Source organism: Trichomycterus rosablanca, chromosome 2, assembly GCF_030014385.1.
Source record: "Trichomycterus rosablanca isolate fTriRos1 chromosome 2, fTriRos1.hap1, whole genome shotgun sequence".
Classification (NCBI taxonomy): domain Eukaryota; kingdom Metazoa; phylum Chordata; class Actinopteri; order Siluriformes; family Trichomycteridae; genus Trichomycterus; species Trichomycterus rosablanca.
In genome coordinates this window covers 61,379,611-61,402,721 of record NC_085989.1, presented here as the reverse complement: position 1 = coordinate 61,402,721, position 23,111 = coordinate 61,379,611, and the positions used below count along the sequence as shown (strand labels likewise).

Here is a 23,111-nt window from a genome sequence, read left to right as displayed (position 1 = left end):
AGAAAAATGTATCGTGAACTCAGTATTGTGAATCACATTGCATCATGGGTGGAGTGTATCGTTAAATCCCTACTCTGCATAATTAGCAGAGTGCAAGTTAGTAGGTGGTGTAAAAAACAGTATTATTATTTTAATGTTACTAAATAAATGTTAATTTCAGACACATTTTGAGATCAGACTGCAACACTAGTTTAGCAACTTCTCAGTTTCGTAAATCTAATTATTAATGTTTAAGTGATAAACTCATGAATCAAATGTCAATAAATGACTCACTCAGCTCTTCTTGATTCTTTCACCACTGGTAGGAGCTTCAGAAGACCTTCATGTGATGGATAATATTTACTCAAATTAAACACATCCAGCTTCTGATCTGAGTTCATCAACACAAACACCAGAGCCGACCACTGAGCAGGAGAGAGTCGGAGTCCATCATGATGAACAGAACCTTCTCTGTTCAGGTATTGTTGGACTTCCTGCACTAGAGAATCATCGTTCAATTCATTCAGACAGTGGAACAGATTGATGGATTTCTCTGGAGAGGGATTCTCACTGATCTTCTTCTTGATGTACCTGACTGTTTCCTCTTTGTTTTAAGAGCTACTTCCTGTTTGTGGCAGTAGGCCTCGTAAGAGAGTCTGATTGGACTCCAGTGAGAGACCCAGGAGGAAGCGGAGGAAAAGATCCAGGTGTCCATTCTTACTCTGTAAAGCCTTGTCCACGGCACTCTTCAGGAAGTCAGACATGTTTGTATAGTTTCTAAAGATGTTAAAGAATCCAAAGTTTTTCTTCACCAGCACATTTCTGTTTTTGCTGATGAAGGTGAGAAATACATATAAAGCAGCCAGAAACTCCTGAACACTCTGGTGCACAAAGCTGAAGACCTGACCCAGGTGCAGTCCAGCCTCTTTTTTGAAGATCTGGGTACAGACTCCTGAGTACAATGATGTGTTTTTGACATTGATGCCACATTCTGTCAGGTCTTCTTCATAGAAGATCAGGTTTCCTTTCTCCATCTGTTGGAAGGCCAGTTTTCCCAGTGCCAGTATCGTCTCACTGGTCTGGTGAGGATCAGGGTCAGATTTCCCATGATACTTTTGTTCCTTGTGTTTGATCTGAAAGATCAGGAAGTGGGTGAACATTTGAGTCAGAGTTTTGGGGATCTCTTTCCTCTCGGCTCCACCCAGAATTCTCTCTAGAACAGAGGCTGAGATCCAGCAGAAGACTGGAATGTGACACATGATGTAGAGGCTTCTTGATGACTTCATGTGAGTGATGATTTTACTGGCCAGGTTCTCATCACTGATCCTCTTCCTGAAGTACGTCTCTTTCTGAGGATTACTGAACCCTCGTACCTCTGTTACCTGGTCTACACACTCAGGAGGGATCTGATTGGCTGCTCCTGGTCGAGTGGTGATCCAGAGGTGAGCAGAGGGAAGCAGGTTCCCCTTGATGAGGTTTGTCAGCAGCACATCCATTTTTACTGACTTTGTTACGTTACACAATCGCTCATTATTTTGAAAATCTAGAGGAAGTTGACACTCATCCAGACCATCAAAGATGAACAAAACTTTATAAGCATCACAGTCTAATGATGGCAGACCTTTCACTTCTGGGAAAAACTGATGAAGAAGTTCCATCAGACTGAGGTTTTCCTGCTTCATCAAGTTCAGCTCTCTAAAAGGAAGTGGAAATATGAAGAGAACGTCCTGATTGGCTTTTCCTTCAGCCCAGTCCAGAATGAACTTCTGCACTGAGACTGTTTTTCCAATTCCAGCGATTCCTTTAGTCAGCACAGTTCTGATGGACGTGTCTTTAAAGAGGTCAGTGCATTTGATGGGAATCTGCTGTACTGCTGGTCTCCTGGATGTAGCTTCAATCTGTCTGACCTCATGTTCATTATTGACGCCTTCACTCCAACCCTCTGTGATGTAGAGCTCTGTGAAGATCTCATTCAGAAGTGCTGAGCTTCCATGCTGGGAGATTCCTTCACTGATTCTTTTACATTTCTCTCTCAGATTGGATTTGAGTTTTTTCTGAGATACAGAGACTAATAGTTCTAATAAACAGAAGATGATGATTAATATTTTACTGCATGATCAATAAACACAGTATATAATTTATTATTGTAATAAATAATAGGTTTGTATAGAAATTAATTTCTGTTTATAAGTATAAATCTCTATGATTATAATTGGTTTTTTTGTAGAGATGTAGTGACCAATATCATAGTTGGAATTCTCATCTAATATCAAGTACCTAATGGTCATAAAATGTTTTATAACATAATGTAATGACTAATCAAAAGTATAGATGATTCTAGAGCCAAGATGAATATGGAAGAGTTTGTTCATCTAATGGTAAATACATTAATAATGTAAGTATGTAGGTCTCTTACTCCTCTGCAGAGTGTTAGCGAGGTCTGTCTGGTTCATGATCTTCAGAACATTCAGCGTGATCTTTAGCGACCCCTCTCTGAAACTACTCAGATCTTCTACATCCATTACCTCCTGCTCAGAGCATGCTGGGTAATCTTCATTCAGTAGCTTTTTGAACTTGTTTAGCTCATTCTTTAACATGCTGATGACTTTGAGCTCCAGTTCCTGTTGAGGAATTAAGAAGAACAGATCATCACAATAAGCACCAAGATGAGTTATGTGACAATATAAGGAGTGATGTAGTGCTAACATTATACTGAAACTAGTTGTTTTGAGTCCCATTAATCCCATATAGCAAAAAAAGAACATTCACATACATAAGAACCAGAACAACATCTAATGAGGGTCCAGAATCTAAAATCCACATAAGATCCCTCACAGTATTCATTTAACCAACAGCAAACTAGACAAGCATCATCAATAATATTACACACACATACAGTACATACAAACCTTAAATATGGATTCCAACTGATCTCTGTAAGTAACATTTAATTTCTTCTTTTGTGCTCTGTAAATAAAAAACAAACAAACAAAAAAAAACAAATGAGCAATTATGCAGCTTTTCAGTCTTTATTATACAAAACCAATAAATATACAGAACAGTACTGAACACTAGCATGTTCCAACATCCAGTTATTGAAATCCTAGCTGATTAGTTACAGTGGGGCCAAAAAGTATTTAGTCAGCCACTGATTGTGCAGGTTCTCCTACTTAGAAAGATGAGAGAGGTCTGTAATTTTCATCATAGCTACACTTCAACTATGAGAGACAAAATGAGAAAAAAAATCCAGGAAATCACATTGTAGGATTTTTAAAGAATTTATTTGTAAATTATGGTGGAAAATAAGTATTTGGTCACCCACAAACAAGCAAGATTTCTGGCTCTCACAGACCTGTAAGCTCTTCTGTCCTCCACTCGTTACCTGTATTAATGGCACCTGTTTGACCTCGTTATCTGTATAAAAGACACCTGTCTACAGCCTCAAACAGTCAGACTCCAAAGTCAACCATGGCCAAGACCAAAGAAAATTGTAGACCTGCACCAGGCTGGGAAGAGTGAATCTACAATAGGCAAGCAGGTTGGTGTGAATAAATCAACTGTGGGAGCAATTGTAAGAAAATGGAAGACATACAAGACCATTGATAATCTCCCTCAATCTGGGGTTCATCCCGTGGGGTCAAAATGATCATGAGAACGGTGAGCAAAAATCCCAGAACTACACGGAGGGACCTGATGAATGACCTGCAGAGAGCTTGGACCAAGTAACAAAGGCTACCATCAGTAACACACTACGCCGAGAGGGACTCAAATCCTGCAGTGCCAGGCGTGTCCCCCTGCTTAAGCCAGTACATGTCCAGGCCCGTCTGAAGTTTGCCAGAGAGCATATGGATGATCCAGAAGAGGATTGGGAGAATATCATGTGGTCAGATGAAACCAAAATGGAACTTTTTGGTAAAAACTCAACTCGTCGTGTTTGGAGGAAGCAGAATGCTGAGTTGCACCATACCTACTGTGAAGCATGGGGGTGGAAACATCATGCTTTGGGGCTGTTTTTCTGCAAAGGGGACAGGACGACTGATCTGTGTTAAGGGAAGAATGAACGGGGCCATGTATCGTGAGATTTTAAGCCAAAACCTCCTTCCATCAGTGAGAGCATTGAAGATGGAACGTGGCTGGGTCTTCCAGCGTGACAATGATCCCAAACACACCACTCGGGCAACGAAGGAGTGGCTCCGTAAAAAGCATTTCAAGGTCCTGGAGTGGCCTAGCCAGTCTCCAGACCTCAACCCCATAGAAAATTTGTGGAGGGAGTTGAAAGTCCGTGTTGCCCTAAAACATCACTTCTCTAGAGGAGATCTGCATGGAGGAATGGGCCAAAATACCAGCTACAGTGTGTGCAAACCTGGTGAAGACTTACAGGAAACGTTTCACCTCTGTCATTGCCAACAAAGTTTATGTTACAAAGTACTGAGTTGAACTTTTGTTATTGACCAAATACTTAATTTCCACCATAATTTACAAATAAATTCTTTAAAAATCCTAAAATATGATTTTCTTGGATTTTTTTTCTCATTTTGTCTCTCATAGTTGAAGTGTACCTATGATGAAAATTACAGACCTCTGTCATCTTTCTAAGTAGGAGAACTTGCACAATCAGTGGCTGACTAAATACTTTTTGGCCCCACTGTATTAATTCTATTTTTTCTGTGATTTAATTGATTAGTTTAATGAGGTTAATGAGTTTGATCAAGTGAAAATAAACACACATGAGAACATGAGAACATGAGATTATACTGACCTCAGATCTGTAGAACATCCTCCATCTTTAAAGTGAGGTGGACGTCCCATTGACCAGTCGCTCTTCATGGAGACACAGCTGGGTTCAGGTGAATCTGGTCTCGTACCCTCCATCACACTGGAGCACAAGTATAACAAAACATAAAAGAACTAAAATAATGTGTAGAGGTTGAAATCTGAAATGTAAAATTTGCACCCTAATTCAAGCTGGAAACTGTATAGAAGATTTAATTTGTTTCATTCTGAAATGTTCACAATAATGTGAACTTGTTAAAAATACCACAGTTTCACCAGATGAAGTCACCATTTAAATAGCACCAGCAGGTGCTGTACAATATGAAGTCTCTTTATGCAAGTTAAATCCAGAGACAAACCAAATGAATCTTGCAGCTGTAATGGCAGGAATAAGATTTTATGTTTAATATTACTTAAAGTTTAGTAATATGATGCTTTGTGTATTAAATCCTGTGTTACATTGTGCTGGGGCAGAGACTGGGAGTTTAGACCACAGAGATAAGCAACTGTTGTTAAGTAATAAAATGTAAAACAATTGGGGGTAATTGTTAGCAGGGGGGGACTTCAAAAACAAAATAAGGGCTTCAAAGCCCACACCCAATGCCATGTGACCAGAGCAGTATAAGAGATAGGAATTGCATCTGTTCGGGGGTTCTTGTCCAGAGACACTGCTGGAGGAACCCACCACGATCGAGCCAATAAATTCTTCAATCCAATCCAACCAACAATAATCTTTGTTTTTATTTATCATCTCATCATACAGTGGGGCCAAAAAGTATTTAGTCAGCCACTGATTGTGCAAGTTCTCCTACTTAGGAAGATGAGAGAGGTCTGTAATTTTCATCATAGCTACACTTCAACTATGAGAGACAAAATAAAAATAAAAAACAGGAAATCACATTGTAGGATTTTTAAAGAATTTATTTGTAAATTATGGTGGAAAATAAGTATTTGGTCACCCACAAACAAGCAAGATTTCTGGCTCTCACAGGCCTGTAACTTCTTCTTTAAGAAGCTCTTCTGTCCTCCACTCGTTACCTGTATTAATGGCACCTGTTTGACCTCGTTATCTGTATAAAAGACACCTGTCCACAGCCTCAAACAGTCAGACTCCAAACTCAACCATGGCCAAGACCAAAGAAAATTGTAGACCTGCACCAGGCTGGGAAGAGTGAATCTACAATAGGCAAGCAGGTTGGTGTGAATAAATCAACTGTGGGAGCAATTGTAAGAAAATGGAAGACATACAAGACCATTGATAATCTCCCTCAATCTGGGGCTCATCCCGTGGGGTCAAAATAATCATGAGAATGGTGAGCAAAAATCCCAGAACTACACGGAGGGACCTGATGAATGACCTGCAGAGAGCTGGGACCAAAGTAACAAAGGCTACCATCAGTAACACACTACGCCGAGAGGGACTCAAATCCTGAAGTTTCAGTACATGTCCAGGCCCGTCTGAAGTTTGCCAGAGAGCATATGGATGATCCAGAAAAGGACTGGGAGAATATCATGTGGTCAGATGAAACCAAAATGGAACTTTTTGGTAAAAACTCAACTCGTCGTGTTTGGAGGAAGCAGAATGCTGAGTTGCCCCATACCTACTGTGAAGCATGGGGGTGGAAACATCATGCTTTGGGGCTGTTTTTCTGCAAAGGGGACAGGACGACTGATCCGTGTTAAGGGAAGAATGAACGGGGCCGTGTATCGTGAGATTTTAAGCCAAAACCTCCTTCCATCAGTGAGAGCATTGAATATGGAACGTGGCTGGGTCTTCCAGCATGACAATGATCCCAAACACACCGCTCGGGCAACGAAGGAGTGGCTCCGTAAAAAGCATTTCAAGGTCCTGGAGTGGCCTAGCCAGTCTCCAGACCTCAACCCCATAGAGAATTTGTGGAGGGAGTTAAAAGTCTGTGTTGCCCCAAAACATCACTGCTCTAGAGGAGATCTGCATGGAGGAATGGGCCAAAATAGCAGCTACAGTGTGTGCAAACCTGGTGAAGACTTACAGGAAACGTTTCACCTCTGTCATTGCCAACAAAGGTTATGTTACAAAGTATTGAGTTGAACTTTTGTTATTTACCAAATACTTATTTTCCACCATAATTTACAAATAAATTCTTTAAAAATCCTACAATGTGATTTCCTGGATTTTTTTTTCTCATTTTGTCTCTCATAGTTGAAGTGTAGCTATGATGAAAATTACAGACCTCTGTCATCTTTCTAAGTAGGAGAACCTGCACAATCAGTGGCTGACTAAATACTTTTTGGCCCCACTGTATTTTTCCATGACAATTTGGTGCCCAACGTGGGGCAGCTCGACTGGCAGACCTACGGATATGCATGCAGATTCAGGGACGCCTGGTGAAGGTAATCTTCAGCCTTACCTCCTGTTTAGAGAAAAGGGATTTGTAGCGATCCGTAGTGTCTCTCAGCGCTGCTGCTTGCACGGACTCAGGTGAGATAAAATTTTCTTGGTAATATTTTTGGTAATTGTTAATTGGTAATATTTGAAGTTTGTGCTAATGTTTTAGTATTCTTTATTGTTGGATGGGGATTTAAGAACTTACACAGTGAGGTGTAAGTTGGATTTACACAGAGAGTTGTAAATCGGGAGAATAAACAGGAGGTTTATTCAGAATAAACAGGTGGTTTATTCAAAGAAGGGAATTGGGCCCTTCGAGGTTTTTAACCGAGGTTTTAGCGTGAGAAACCTGGTACAAGCAGACGTGTTTGTAATGTTGTGAATAGTGCACTAGCCTCTCAGAAGGAGAGGACAAGTTGCATCCGACTAATAAACAATACAAAAACCAACTATATATAAATAAAAAAATTAGGCATTGGTGACTGGATTGAAGAATTTACTGGATTTATGTTTTGTGTGTGTCTATGTGTTGTATGTGATAACGTATGTGTTTGTTGAAGTAAGAAGGGGGTGTAAGGAGTTGTTTGTGTTGTACTTGTGTGTCTTTGTTCTAAATGTTACACATAAAAAAAATTTAAATAATCTGTCCAGGTGAACTTAAGCAGTACAATGGGTAAAAGTAAGGGGGAAAGTTTGTTGAAAAACAATTACATGTTAAAATTGAGATTATATGTACACACATTTTATTATATGTTATATTTATTTTGGAAACTAATTGCAAAATGTAAAACAGCATTTTTGCCAGTGGGTAGAGAAGAGAGGGTTTTAAGAAAAAAGGTGTTTTTAGACAAATAAAAGAGTTAAAAGTAAGTTAGAATAGAAGGAATGTGCAAGTAGGGAAGAGAGAAGATGGTATAAAGAGAAGAAGGAACAGAGAAAGTGTATGGACAAACTTAACCAAGTTATGTGTTAAGTAAAAGTTACAGGTTAAACCTCATCTGGACACCTGCCCTGCCAGAAGGAGAATGACAAAGAAGAAAAACCAACTGCAGAGGGAGGAAATACAGGAGAAGCCATTGTGTCAGCACCCCCAGCATTCTATCCTGAGGTGCCACAGAAGAAATTACTGCCCAAACTTCACCTCCCTGTTACCACTAAGAGATCAAAGGGACTGTTATCACAAGCAACATGTTCTGGCCTACAATACTGCAAGAAGATGATGGACTCACCCGTGGGGGCAGACAAAACCTCACTAACACCTCACTACAGAGGGACACTCCACGTGAATGCGCAAACGGAGGCGGAGTGGAGGCGGAGTGAGTAGGGAGCGGATTGAGATTGCTCCCTGACCGCACTTCATGTTTACATTCTGTTTCTAGCCTGCAAAATGACCACAGCAAAAGTTAAGTTGATGTTTTTCTAAGATTGAGCTCCCTGATGTGTCTCATGAATTAGTTTATATTATTTTTAGGGCTGTCAAAGGCGTTAAATTTTTAATCAAACTATTTATATTGAGGTGTTTGTGCCATGTAAATATGTGTCTCTGTGGTAATTTGTGTTCCTTAAAAGTGCATGAAGCAGAACGCTGATTAACAGAACAAAATAAACACAGCCGGACACGGTCAATTCTGATATCTTCCCTACACACTTGCTCCCTGCGCCCTATAGTACACTTAACATTCTTAAAGGGCCAGACACTATATTTGACATTATATTACATGACAGGTGAGACGTTAGAAAACAACATAATTTTTCTTAGAATAGTTCTTTTTTAAGGAAAAATAGTTCTTGTGTGAATTACAAGGGCAGGAAAAACTACGGCAGATACAAAAGGTGCACCGGGGCCCATGGCAGGGGGGCCTCCACAACATGAACTCAACCACTCACCTCACTGCCCCCCTCCCCGCACATTGGCTGCACTCGCCAGGTCGTTATTATTATATTACAATATTTTATAGTTAAGTAAAATTAAAAGAACTAAAACTGTGAGCCGCTCAGGTGGCGCAGCGGTAAAGTACGCTGGTGCACCAGAGTTGGGTTTCTATATACATCGTATCGAAACTCAGCTCTACCTTTCCGACTGGGTTGGGCGGCAGTATGAATAACGTTTGGCTGTTGTTCATGGGCTTAGCGGGTAGAGTCGGAGCATTAGTTCTCATAACTGGTACAACTGCGGCCCCTGCTGTTTGGCTGACGGCGCCTGCACAGGGCTGAGGAATAACATTGAGGGGGGTGTGACCCTCCGTGTGCAGTGTCTCTCGGTGTATGAACTCGGCTCGTGCAGGTATAAAATGCAGGTCTGTACTGATTGCGTGCCGGAGGGGGTGCAATTTGGTTGAGTGGCGTCCTTAGTCAGCGGCAAAAGGGTCGAACCAGTATAGAGGACACAATCAGGGTAATTGGACATGACTAGAATGGGGATTAAAATTGGGGGAAAAAAGATAATTCAAAAAAAAAAAAGAACTAAAACTGTGCAGTAAAAATACCAGAGGCAGGAATTTGGACTTGAAGTGCAACTTCTGAGTGACTTAATTCATTCTGATCAGCTATCAGCAGATGCAATTTGTTGAGGGGGCCCAACATTTTTTTTTGCACTGGGGCCCCTGAGCTCCTAGTTACACCACTGGTGATGCATCTAGAAAAGGTTTATATTATGAGCGCCTGTTTTCAGTGGCAGGGTTATGAACAGGTAAAGATCCTCACTTTTACCAGATCATGTGAACAGACTCATTTTAAATAACTGACTGAAAAATGGTAACTATTAACAACATACAGGTATTGGCTGGCTTTCTAATAATAATTTAGACTGAATAATTTTATCATATTTTTATGAATGTTTTTATTGGTAAACATGTTCTTGCAATAACTGTTCAAATTTTGCTTAGTTATTAGTTTGCAATTAATTGCGATTAATTTGGTTCTTTAATCCCGATTAAAAAATTTTATCGCGTGACAGCCCTAATTATTATGTTCATGTGTGTCCTTAGTCTATTGACTATTTTCAGCAGCAGTATTACACACATTTTTCACTTACGGCTGCTATCTTGTGGACTGTTACAGTTTTTGTGGACAGTTGGTTGTTCAACAGTAATTGAATACATTTTTTAAATGGTATCTTTTGTTGAGTTTTTATTACACAATACTTACTCTGACCTTTTTGAATCCTGCACCTGATAAATAACCCAAAGTATAAAAAAACTAAAACTAAGCATTAAAAAAATAATAAAAAATAATAAAAACTAGCAAACCCACTCTAAACACTAATTAAAACTAACTGAATTAGAGAAAAAAAGTCACAACAAAATAAAACTAAACTATAATGAAAAATCTAAAACTATTAAAACCTTGGATGGGAGAACCTATCAGAAGATCCACCATCCAGGCAGCACTCCACAAATCACGCCCTTATGGTAGAGTGGCCAGACGGACGCCCCTCCTTAGTAAAAGGCACATGACAGCCTGCTTGGAGTTTGCCAAAAGGCACCTAGAGGACTCTCAAACCATGAGGAACAAGATTCTCTGGTCTGATGAAACCAAAAATGAAGTTGTTGGTTTGAATACCAAGCATCATGTCTGAAGAAAACCAGGCACCTGGCTAATACCATCCCTACAGTGAAGCATGGTGGTTGTAGCATCATGATGTTGGGATGTTTTTCAGCAGCTGGACCGGGGCGACTAGTCCTGATAGAGGGAAAGATGAATGCAGCTCAGTAAACCCAGATCCTTGAAGAAAACCTGCTCCAGAGCGCTCTGGACCTCAGACTGGGGCGAACGTTTACCTTCCAACATGACAACGACCCAAAGCACACAGCCAAAAAAAACAAAGGCGTGGCCTCTGAGAAAGTCTGTGAATGTCCTTGAGTGGCTCAGCCAGAGCCCAGACCTGAATCCAATCAAACATCTGTGGAAGGAGCTGAAAATGGGCGTGTATCGACACTCCCCATCCAACCTGACAGAGCTTGCAAGGATATGCCAATAGGAACGGGCAAAAATGTCAAGAAACAAGTCGGCCAAGCTCGTAGCTTCTTTCCCAAGATGCCTTGAAGCTGTAATTGCTGCCAAAGGTGCATCAACCAAATATTAGGCTCCGGGTGTGTACAGATATGTAACCCCTAAATAAACCATTTTTGTCAGTAAAATAAAATGACATTTTCTAAACCCTGTTTTTATTTCAGAATTATTGGCGATTGTGTTTAGATTTTTAAGGCAAAAAAAAGAACTTGATCTACAGTATTATAGAATGAGTTTATAATGTAATAAAATGTGGAGAAGGTGAAAGGGGTGAGCAGAGCTTCTGGCTTGACTGTACTTCAGATCAGTAGAAGAGTCTCTAAAATTGCTAAAGCATAACCAGTCTTAATTAATAACCACTTAACCACTTAATCTTATTTAACCACTCCTTAGTAATAAATAAATAAAAATAATGAAGTATTTTTCTAAACGTTACTTAGTTCCAATCAGGAATCATCAGCCCATACTGCAACCCTAATGCACTAACACACCATGAGATTATACTGACCTCAGATCAGTAGAACATCCTCCACCTTTAAAGTGAGGTGGACGTCCTATTGACTTGTTGCTCTTCATGGAGACACAGCTGGGTTCAGGTGAATCTGGTCTTGCACCCTCCGTCACACTGGAGTACAGATAAAACAGATAAATAGATAAACTATATAAAAAAGCACAAGGGTACCTGAAAGTTTTAGTTCAGATAAACACCTCCAGCTACATGATAATGTAACCAGACAGCTAGCTTAACTAGCAGTTGGTTTAGTTAATCTAAATTCACATCTTGCTGTGTTTATGTAATTACAGAACAGAGGAGGTGAAGTAGAGAAGTAGCGATCAGCCATGTCCCTTACACACCCAAGGGAAATGGGACTTGATCACATCCAAATAATGCTGTAGACATAGCACGCCAGGCACTAAACATAACTCTAAACATAACTACAGTGCACAAATTGTGAGCTTTCTTAGGTCTACACAAGTACTGTAGACCCTGAGAATCTTATGCTACTATTTCACAACCACTGTCTGATCTGCTTAAAGGAAACCCTGGACAACATGACCCTGTTGTACACGCAACTGCTTTTGTGAAGCTAAAATCAGCCTTGGTATCTGCACCAGCTCTTGGCCTTTGTGATCCAAACAAGCTTTAGGAGCATGGTGGTGGTATAAAACGGCCAATAGTTTACCATTTAGCTAAATTGGATGCTGTGACATGCACAGTGGGTCAGTGTTTAAGAGTGGTACAGACCACCGATCTTCTACTATTAGTATTTGTGCCACGAATGCTAGAAAAAACAGTCAATAGTCAAAAGTTTCTCATTCTGTGTCAGCACTGCTCAATAATGGTTGTGTGTTGTCAGTGACAGTCTCCAGATGTGGTGTTAGGTAAAATGTCAAGGTGTCCATAAACTTTTGGTAACTTGTCCTTCTCTGACCTTTCAGTAATAGTAAACCACAGAACCTGTCTCCCCCTCTGAATATTGAACAACCCCAACACACTTAACCATTATCTTGGTTCTGCTTGTAAATAATTCTCTTTGGTCCCAGCAAGTAAGCTTAAACATAGACTCACATCCACATGTACACATCTGATCTCCTCTATATAAACTCAACCCTCCCTGGAATAAACTGGAAGCTTCCTCTGATTGTAATCCACAACGCACCCATGAACAACCCTTCCTCTTATATAATGTCTTCACTGATATAGCAGCTTCTTAAGAGTTTCAACTCTTGATGCAATGTTCTCATACATGTTTTTGTTTTGTGTATACTACTGTTTTTATTATTGGTGTTTAAAAAAGAAATATTCACCCTGAACAGTGTTTTCAAAACTAGATTAGACCAGATTTCCGTTTTCTAAAGACGTGTTCGTGTGGATGACAGAATAAAAACATCCGTGTTGGTGTGGACAGGGTCTAAATGAGCTGTATTTTCAGGCAGTTCCTCTTACAAAAAACATCAGATCATAAAAAAATCAAAACTTAAAACGTCTCCATTAAGTACAGATTTATAACATTCACATTACAGTACAATCACAATACATTTTATATTCAGATACTCACCGTGATTTTCTGGAAAACTTCTTCACGTTTCTCTCCTCCACACTAAATGAAAATCCAACTTTTACTTTCACTTTCACCAAACCGGTTTTAAAGCTGCATTCAACTGCTCCTCCAAATCTCCCACTTTCTGAGTTCAATAGTCGCGAGTACGTATCTAACTCTACACTGGATGGGATTTTTAATCAAAAATTCATCAAAATGATATTTTTATTGGTGTGAATAAGATTGAACAGCCTTTATGTGTTGCTACTGAAGAACAGAAACACAATTGTCATGTTCTGTAAGAAGCTTTCTTTATTTATGGAACTTTTCCTCCTCTACTGGTGTTTTAGAGTGATTCATTATTTTCTTCTTTAATTCCAGTTATTGTTTTGATTGGTTAGTTTATTCACATGACGTGGCCAGGTTAAAGTTCATGGTGTGATCAGGAAAATCATTAGATGTTACAGGTCATGCGGTCAGCTTACAGCTCCAGATATCCCATCATGCCCTTCTGTTGTTTGTGCCTTGGAAAAGTATCACTTGTGGGTTATATTTATGTTTACATTTAACTATAATATTACACAAGTGTTACATTTACATGGAAATGCTGCCAATGTCAAACTAACAATGACTGACAGTTATTTGCACTATTTACAAGTTATGTGCAGTTACTTGCATATCATTTGAATAAGGCATTTGTATGGTATAATTTTGTAGCTGTTATTTACAATATTATGTTTGTGGATGTTCTCTGAATAGCATTCAATATTCTAACTGGAGCTTCTGTATCATTTCAGTTTTACTATATTGTTTCTTGAGAAATGAAGACAACAATAAAGAGCATTTAACTTTACTCCAGCTTCTGACTTGTTCTTGGAACTTTGTTAGCTATCTGTTGATTTGTTTACAGACACACACTGAGGACAGAACAGTAAAAAAGCGTCTTCATGGCGGGCACTACTGTTAGGAGTTGGCCTATTCCCTCGGTGGACACCAGGGGGGGCCGACCCGCGGCTCACCCGGCCAACCCCAGTGCTCGCACTAACAGAGGCCGTTTGACTCCCTCTGCGCCCACCAGAGGGAGCCAATCCCGTGAGCCTCCTCCGGTTACCACCCGAGGGCGTACAGTTTGTAGTTCGACCAGAGGAAGGAGGACTACAAATCCCAAACCTCCCTCGGGCAATCAGCGGCAACGGGGAACACTTGGCTGAGCAAGTATTTAAAGTGGCGTTCAGCCAGGCGTCCACGTCACACCCTTATCTTTTGTGCTCTCTTGCACGTTACGTTAGGGAAACAGGTAACAGCCTTATAGAGGGTTCGCGGTAGGCCAGTGGCTGAGGTAACAAAAGTGATTCAGGGACAGAGTAGAGGTGGTGTGATTTCTCTGCGATCCCCTAATTAAGCCAGGGGAATCGTTCGCCTTAATCTCTTCCTTTCTGTTCTTTTGGTTGCTGGGTAACCAGCAGCGCTCTCGAGCTCCGCCCCGCCCACTGGGGCTGAGCTCTGTCGTACACCCCGTCTGCAGTCTGATCTGAGAAGGGTGTTTTGCCATTCTCTGGCATTCAGCTCTTTCCCTACGGGGACCCAGGGCTGAAAACTTTCACCAAGGACGTTAGCAGACCCCCGAGCCGACCGCTCTAGAAAGCGTGCGCCTGCACGTCCAAACTAAAGATAGCCCAAGCACAGACGATCATATCCATACCCATATGCTCGGAAATTGCCGGGCTTATCGGCTTAATATATATGTATATCTATAAGGTGGAAGCACATTGTATGGAAAAAATACATTCATAATAATATTGTGGCGTCGCCAGTGGGAGGGGCCGGCACGGGCTTTACCCAGAAAGCCCTGCGGCCGTGGTATCCAGGCTTACCGTCAGCGTGTATCCCAGTGAAGGAGCCTGGGTGGCTGCGGTGAGGGCTGGATAGGTAGCTTAAGTGTTTGTCTGTTGTATGAATGTATGTGTGTGTGAATGAGTGTATGTCCTAAACCACTGAGTGAACTGCCAAGGGCAGCTCACTCGCGGCCCCGACGCTCGCCTTCCTGCTCGCCGGCACCACAATATTGTGTTCTTTTGATCTAAGGTGGTAGTTATATGGTTTCGTTTCATTATGATAAACTCCTTTGTTTGATATCGCAAAAAAATAAATAAATAAATAAATAAGCAAATAGAATAATAAATATACAAATAAAAGAAGCGATCCTTTGTTTGTCCGTTAAATACCTTATGGTGCTGTAGCTCACTCAGTTAATCCACCGTGCGCTTGAGTCTGAGTGTGCCGGTTCGAATCACGCTCGCTGTGCAGCCGTACGCGCAGCGGGTTGATTATATTGTTCTGTGCGCAACAAAGCGCGTGCCTTTCATTTACGGTATTTTGGATTTAGTGAGATTTATTTTTTTTATCGTGAATCCTTTGGTTTATTTGACTTTTGGTATTTCAGTTGGCTTGGGCTCGCCAACAACACGCTGCACACGAAACAAAATCACAGTCTTCCACCTCGTCCACCTCCTCTAGATCCTCCTCAGCTAGCAGGGCAGCAGCCAGGGCTCGTGCTAAAGTGGAAGCTGCACGTGCTCGCGCCCCTTTCCTTCAGCGAGAAGCTGAATTAAAAATAGCAGAAGCGAGTCTAGCTGCTGAGTTATCGGCTTTAAAGCATGAGAAGGAGGCAGCAGCAGCAGCTGTGGCAGAAGCTGAAGTCCTTGAGGCAGCAGCAGAGAATGAAAGTAGAGAGGTCAGTAGGAGTCACTATGATACACTTCACGTTACCACACAGCGCACCTGCGACTATGTTGAACGGCACTCCAAGCTACATCCTGGTGATACAGAGCCTCCTTGTTGCGTTCATCAAAACTGATGTCCAGACAGACACTGAGGAGCACACCCCTAGGCTCGACAGCGGTGCTTCTCACGTCTTAAATAAGAGTGGTGTTTTTTTACAATAAAATGGTGAGCACTGGTTCCAGTGACTGGAGTTCATTTCACCTCAGATTCTGGAGATTCTTCATGCAAAACTACATGAGATAGAACAAACTTTCACTTTACCCTCAGTGTCAACTACTATAATTAAGGCCCCGCCTAATTCATGACCAGAAAAATCACATGACGTCACGGAGCGTGAAATCAGCCTTTTCTTGTGAAATATGCAATTTGCTGTGAAATTCACATTTTAATATTTGTGTTTTGTGATTTAATGCTTTTTATTCGCATATCGCATGAAATATGAGGCGTAATATGCAATATGAGGCGTCCTAGCAATTATACTGCAGTAAATCTAGTGTAACTGACTTTCTGTTGAAATCACACAACATTTTCTATGAATTTAGTACGACCCCGAATATAACCCTCCATATGAAATAATAACATGCTGCAGTTTTAAACTCTAAAAGGAAAATCAACGATAGTACATCAGTCAGTTCAATCTGTAATTATTGCTACTGAACAATTATGTCTGGTACGTCTTTGAATATTCAGTTTGATCAACTTTTATTGATAGATCTACCAAAACTGTGGCTGTTAGGTGACGGCTACATTCGGCGTGGAAAAGAAAGAGCGAGGAGGACCATAGGGACCAACCTGGGTGTCTGTGCCGAGCTCGAGTGACTTGGCTGGGGTGGATCGAGGTGGCATTCTGTTGTCCCTCGTTTCAACAGCTGGCTTTTAGGAAGAACACCCCCAGATGTTCTGCTCATTCACTGTGGCGGGAATGACTTGGGGAAAATAAAGTTCCTGCATCTTGCTGCAGAAATCTAGCGGGACCTTCAGGATCTCCTTCGGCGTTTTCACAGTGGTGTTTGTATTGTTTTTAAATACTTAAATTATTACAAATCATTTGTTTTTAAAATAACATTAATATCTGTTTTGTTTATTACATTTTAAACATGAAAAGAACCATTTGCATCATGATGTAAAATAATAACTTATTTAATGTTTCTATTAAAACTAGTGCAGAATGAAGCTGCATTTATGTGCATGAATTTATAATCTTGTGTGTGTGTGTGTGTGTGTGTGCAGAGTTAAACAGATTATCTATCTGCAATCTCCTTCATCCAGTACATCACAGAGACAGAGGGATTAACATTGTCCTGGATTAACATCATCTGTAGTTATGTTAAAAGTATGTTCAGGTAACATTTAAAACATTTAAAAATGTGTTTGGGTTCTTTAACTTGTATTAAATGTCTTGAGAATATTAAGAAAACTGACAAAAAACTGACAAAATAATGTTAAGGGAACGTTCTAATAAAACATTCATACAACCAAAACGGAACGTTAAGGGAACATTCAGAGGACCTTGTTTAAAATGTTCTTAGAACACACAACGTTCCCAGGACGTTCAATTATGTTTGCAAATGAGGTTTAGGTAACGTTCTATGAATGTTTTCATAACTTTAAAAAAACGTCAAGAACATCAAGAAAACTGGACAAAATAACGTTGAAGGAACATTCCAATGCAAAGTTCCCACAACCAAAATGGAACGTTAAGGGAGCGTTCTCAGAACGTAATTTTGTTAGCTGAGATGAACCCTGGAAGATCTCTAAACCTGCTGAAAAGACTGATAAGTTACCCCTTGTGGTCAGTAGGTGATGCTAAAAGTTTAATTTAGACAAAAACATTCTAAGTTGCCTCACAAAGGAAACTGATCTGATTGTAGAAGTGAACTCTTAATATCACTAACATAATAACAAAACTAAATCTAAATACTGATATATAGATTACACAGCTCTAATACACAGAAATCAATACAGATGTGATTTAAGCATGCAGTACAGATGTTCTTTAGACTTGGTATAACATCATTCCTAACACTACATCTCCAGTCACACACAGTATTAAAATAGATACGATACATAAAAGTAAACTAATACTGCAGCAATCAGATCCTGATTCAGGTCACTGGAATTCCAGGTGTGTGTGTGTGTGTGTGTGTGTGTGTGTGTGTGTGTGTGTGTGTGTGTGTGTGTGTGTGTGTGTGTGTGTGTGAGTTTTGATTTACATACAGAATTGGGGGAAGTAACTCGTCTTTATGCAAGGGTCGGTCCTGGGGCTAGTAAGACTCCGACCACTAGGGGTAAACAGTGAGCCAGCAATCAGGCCTAAAGCACAACACCTGTGCACAGGTGAGCAAACACAAGCAGAGGGTATTGTGGATAGAGGACTGAGAGATTTCACTCTCACCTTTCTTCTCTCGCTTCAGGTTTCTCTCTCTTACAGAAGAAGAAAATAATAAATAAATAAATAAATTCTTCTCTTGGTTGATCTGGTGTAGTTCTGCTCCTCTGGTGGAGAAGCTTTTGTTATAATTTCCTCTTTTCCTCATGAAACTGGAGCTGCTCAGTGTTTCCCCTCACAGTCTTTGTTCTCAGTTTCCCCCTCAAACATTCCCCCAACGCGGGTGGGTTTTTGTATTTCTCTTTGTTTAAAACCTATCTTGAGTCTATTGCTCTTTAATCCACCTAAGTTAAGGCACCTTCTATAGAACCTGCTGGATGAGTGGTAGAGTGCTCAGTTAGTAATGGAATGACCTGGGTTCGAGTCCGAAACTCAGAAAGTCTTTGTTTCTAACTTTAATAATCTGTTTCACGATCAGACCACTAAGCATTTGGTTCTATTTCTAACCAGTCTGGTGGCTCACCCCGTAAAGTGTACAGAGGTTCTGGGTTCTAATCCACCACTGGACGTGCACTATTACACGTTATTCTTCTGGTACCAGCCTCTGGTGCCTCTTTACCCCAGAAAGATTGTAAAAGAAGTTGTGAGAGGAAAGAACAGAGATGTTCTGTGCTGTGACACTCATGACTTTTGGGGTGATAAATGGGGAATGGTGGAGGTGCAGGATGCTTTTAAGTGTGGGGGAAGCAGCTGGAGCTTCTCTGTGGGGTTGTAAAATGAGATTGAACAGAGATGAGGGGCCCTTTAAATGTGTGAGGGCCTCAGGAGCAAATAAACAGAAGATAAAGAATAATTCTGCTACAATAATGTAAGTACAGGAGAGCTGCAGTTACACAGTTTAACCGCTAGATGAAGCTGTAAGTACAATTATTACACTGTAGATCCAAACATCATGTTTTACTTTCACTTTCTTAAGAATGATCTAATTATATACTGTTATTTTATAATATAATTTAGTTGCTTTGTCATTTATTGTTATTACTAAATGTGTTTATATTTTATCATCCGCATCAACATTTTCATTTGTATTGTTTTGTTTTAAATGTAATAAAACTGATTTAAAAATAAACAGAAACTGTACATTAGTATCTGGTAAATAACTTTTATTTAATTTTACAGTCATTTACATTTCACCAGTTTTTAACTTTAAATTCTACAATCATTATTTTACAGCATTAGTAAAAATAGACATGTCATATAATGTTAAACTTATTCAGAAATCATTACACATTAAAGTTTGTGATCATCTCGCTGTTTCTGGTTACATGTTAGAGGTTAAAAATGAAAAGTTACAATTGCTAGAATCAAAATAAAATGTATAATTGATCTAAACCCTGATACACTCTGGATATCACTACATGAAGTTAAACGATATAACAATGTATTAGTTTACTATAATAATAATAATATAAAAAATAATAAAGGTTATAGAGATAATGTTACAGTAAACACACGTCCAATAGAATCAGTTACCTTTATAAACTAAAAGATTATATATATTTCTTTATACATTTTAATTTTAAATTGGATTAAACTGGAAATCTGATTTCATTATTTAACATCCTGAATAATAATAAAGATCATTTAAATAAAAGTGTATAGAACAGGAAACATGAGTAAACCGTCTCATAGTCGATCAGAAACTAAAATCAGTGGATAAATGATTGAATTTAACAGAATAATGACGGGCACTTGGGTGGCACAGCAGTCTGTTACTGTAGTATAATCACGTGATCTGTAACCTTCTCACCAAAAACCTCCTGTAACCTCCTAATTATTTCCTCTTCCTGTTCTGTAAATCTATCAAACTTAAAAACCAGAATGAAAGCATGAACTCCTGGTTGTGAGAGATAAGTCTTGTACAACTCCAGCACTAACTGATCTTGTGGCACTCGTGTCAAAGAATCCTGGTGTATCAACCACACGTGTGAGTTTTTCCTTCTATCACAGCTTCAGCACGTTCACTGTGTTCTGTTACAGTACATAAGGATCGTTCTGATCTAAATACTTTGTTTCTTCCCAGGATGGTGTTTCCTGTTGCACTCTTCCCAACACCAGTCCTCCCCAGCAGCATGATCCTCCGTTCCTCCTGGTTCATCTCAGCAGATCTGATCTCTGTTTCAAATGACACATTCACATATAAAGAACCACTTACTTTACTGAAATAGATGATTCACTTGTTCATCTCTTCCCAGATGTCAAATCAAATAAAATTAATCAATTCATTTGATAAATTAATTATTTTAGTAACCCTGCATACAATCAAACATGACCATTATAATTAGTAGCTTCTATTAAACTCTATATTTATATATTGCTGAAGGACCAGTCACACCTAGACCATCTTTAGAATCAATAATCAAGTCTGAGTGTGTCTAGTCTAATTTACACCAATTATATTAATTTGTGTAACTAATGAAGTATAAAGCAAATAACTTTGAAACACGACTAGCTTAGTGTTACTGTTCTTTGTTCTGATTCTGTTAAGTCATAAAACTCTACCTAAAGAAGCTATACAAAGTCACAAAAACACATATAAATCATATGATTGTCTTCTCAGGGGCATAATCACCCAAACCCTCAGTGATTGTGAGACAAGACAGAAAAGAGGAAAAAAATACAGATGAGTTTGGTTGCCACTAAGTGCCAGCTACATGATCCACCAGTGAGTGACAAGCCAAGGTTCTGGGAAAATACAAATACAAAATACAAATAACAACAAACACAAACACAACAAAGCTTTAAGAAATAAAAGCACTCAGAGAAGAGCTGGGTCACAAGGTTAATATATAAAGATATATAAAAAAAAAAAAATTATTTAGGCTTAGAGACTGTCTTTGAAGTACCACTATAAGGTACAGCCATTGTTATTAATCTGTACCTTCGTGCACCTGCCAGTTCAGTACAGAGAGACCTTAATCTTTATACATAAAGCAGTCTGGGTGTGTCTCTGTTTATAATCTGCTTCACTGCTGTCACTTTTTTCTTCCTAAAGAGAAGTTACATTATGAACTTATTAACTTAATATAAGGAAAACAACAGGCTCTTCTCGCAATGCAAGAATATGATAACAAAAACACACAGGGTCTGTGTGAAACCCGAGCTCTCTCTCTCTACACAGACACATTTCCCATCATCCTACACTCCTGAGAAGAGGGCGTGTCTCAATCCTCAGATCCCTTAAAACTGCTCTTACTGAGGTTCTTAATTCTGAGTGATGATCTGACTGAACAACAAGAGAGCGTCCGAAGCCTCCTCAGCTCTGAAGATCAATCCCAGCATTCAGTGCAGCACGAGTTCCTATCACATGTAAATAAATTCTTATTGATGTATAATCTGTATAAAGGTGTAATTATACGAGTGGGTTTATCTGTAAATCGGGGCGTCAGGGACAGTTTAAGTGTTTTCGGTACATGGAAAGAGATGTTAGCCGGCGTGCTAGCAGGTTGTGCCACCTCAGCTTGTCGGTTTGAACAGCTTAGCTTAGTTAGCTTAGTAAGCTAAACTTGTGAAGATGTAATGGGTGAATCTCTAGTAGAGCATCTAAATAATTATGAGTTCAGGTCTCATTAGAATCCTCTCTACTGAGGCAGCTCACACGGTTTTTAGACAGATTAATAGCTGAGATTAATTAATCAAACCTGGAGTGTTTTTATGTGCCACACCCCACTCTCCAAGAGCACATGCTGAATCTAACGCTCCTCATTTTGATTGACGGGGACAATTTATGGCTAGTAATGAGGTGAAAACACTAAATAATGATGTGATGTTAAACAGGTGATGTGAACAGGTGATTGTAATCATGCTTTGGTACAAAAGCAGCATCCAGGAAAGGCTGAGAGTCTCTTATGAGTAAAGATGATCAGAGGATCCAGTTTGACCACAAATGTGTGAGTAAATGATTGAAATGTTTAAAAACAATGAACCTCAAAGAAAGATTGGAAGGGATTTGCATGTTCTCCCTCTACAGAGCAGAATATCATTAAACCATTCAAGGAATCAGGAGGAATTTCAGTGTGTAAAAATCGAGGGTGCAGCTTAATCTGAACGCTCGTGATCTTCCATCCCTCAGACGGCATCAAGAACCTCCACTCAGCACTAGCTGATATAACCACATGGGTGAGGGATTAGTTTATCAAACCTTTTTATGGGTTTTTATCAATAATTTTTTTTATCATTTTTATAATTTTATCAATAATCCCATTATAACTAATGCCACTCCTATAATAACTGCTGCTGCTGGTATCATCACAGATCCAGATCCAGCTAGAACACCAGCTGCAGTGGAAAAGGATGATCTGAATAATGATGCCACCCCCTTAATAAAAGCTGTTGGTGTCAGCACACCTAGAGCTAGGACATTAGCTCCAATGAAAAAGGATAATTTGAATTTCTCCCATAATTCCTCCCAGGTTAAGCTCTGTGCTTCCTCATACATCTCATTAGTGTAGAATCCTTCTCTATTCTGCTGCACCATCCTGTCTATCTTCTGCAGAAGTTCAGTCACCTGCTGTCTGTTCTGTGGTTCTGCATTATTAAAGATGTGAAATCTTCCTCCACACTGATCTAACACCCTTCTGAGATGTTCATTTCTGCTTATTTCCTGGTGTATAATTTCCCTTTTTACACCCTCAGCATGAGTAAACAAAATGATCATGTGATTTGTAACCTGTTTACCAAAAACCTCCTGTAACCTCTCAAATATCCTCTCAAATATGCTATCAGCGCTACCGGTGTGACCAGCATGCAGACGGAGCTCGTCGAG

At 39.8% G+C, this 23,111-nt stretch overlaps 2 pseudogenes; both read right to left on the bottom strand.

The window, feature by feature from the left end:
- LOC134300589 (NACHT, LRR and PYD domains-containing protein 12-like) overlaps window positions 1–11,707 on the bottom strand; it is a 41,073-nt pseudogene extending 29,366 nt beyond the window's left edge.
- LOC134303139 (GTPase IMAP family member 9-like) overlaps window positions 1–23,111 on the bottom strand; it is a 236,769-nt pseudogene that overhangs the window by 209,888 nt on the left and 3,770 nt on the right.